Genomic DNA, 739 nt, shown 5'->3' with positions numbered 1-739 from the left:
AATAAATTCTGTGTCTACCTCTCTCTCTGCCCCCTGCCTGGCTCACACTCTGTTTTCTCTCAAAAATAAATAAACATTAAAAAATTTTAAAAAAGGAGCGCCTGGGTGGCTCAGTTGGTTAAGCGTCCAACTTCAGCTCAGGTCATGATCTCGCGGTCCATGAGTTCGAGCCCTGCGTCGGGCTCTGTGCTGACACCTCAGAGCCTGGAGCCTGTTTCAGATTCTGTGTCTCCCTGTCTCTCTGACCTCCCCTGCTCATGCTCTGTCTCTCTCTCTGTCTCAAGAAAATAAATAAACGTTAAAAAAAAAAATTTAAAAAACCACTTATGTATCTTTGCCTTACGAATTCAAACCATACAGAAGTATAAAAAGTAGAAAGTGGGGCTTGCTTTAGCAGCTCAGATACTGAAATTGGCACAATCCAGAGAAGATTAGCATGGCCCCTGCGAAAGAAGGACAAGCAAATTCATGAAGCGTTTAAAAAAAAGTAAAAAGTGAATGGTGAAAACTGTTTTCTTTTCAGTACTTTAGCTGTTCAATGAAAATCAAAAATTCATGAAAATCTAGAAATACACGAATACGTGAATACATAGATTTTTTTTTTTTAAAAAACAGCTTGATTATGGTTACGTTTTACATCCTATAAAATTCACCCATTTCATGTGTAGGATACAGTGATTTTTAGTAAATACAGACTGGTGGAACCATCACCACAACATATATACTTTTTGCAAAACGA

General features: G+C 38.0%; 1 non-coding gene across 1 annotated transcript; it reads left to right on the top strand.

Moving 5' to 3' along the window:
- The first annotated feature begins 381 nt into the window (after nucleotides 1-381).
- LOC122241680 lies at nucleotides 382-488 on the top strand. The gene has a single exon (XR_006221918.1). It is a non-coding gene; the product is annotated as a U6 spliceosomal RNA (small nuclear RNA).
- Nucleotides 489-739: the final 251 nt, after the last annotated feature.

The sequence above is a fragment of the Panthera tigris genome, chromosome C1 (assembly GCF_018350195.1).
Source record: "Panthera tigris isolate Pti1 chromosome C1, P.tigris_Pti1_mat1.1, whole genome shotgun sequence".
Lineage (NCBI taxonomy): Eukaryota > Metazoa > Chordata > Mammalia > Carnivora > Felidae > Panthera > Panthera tigris.
This window is presented reverse-complemented; position numbering and strand designations above follow the sequence as displayed.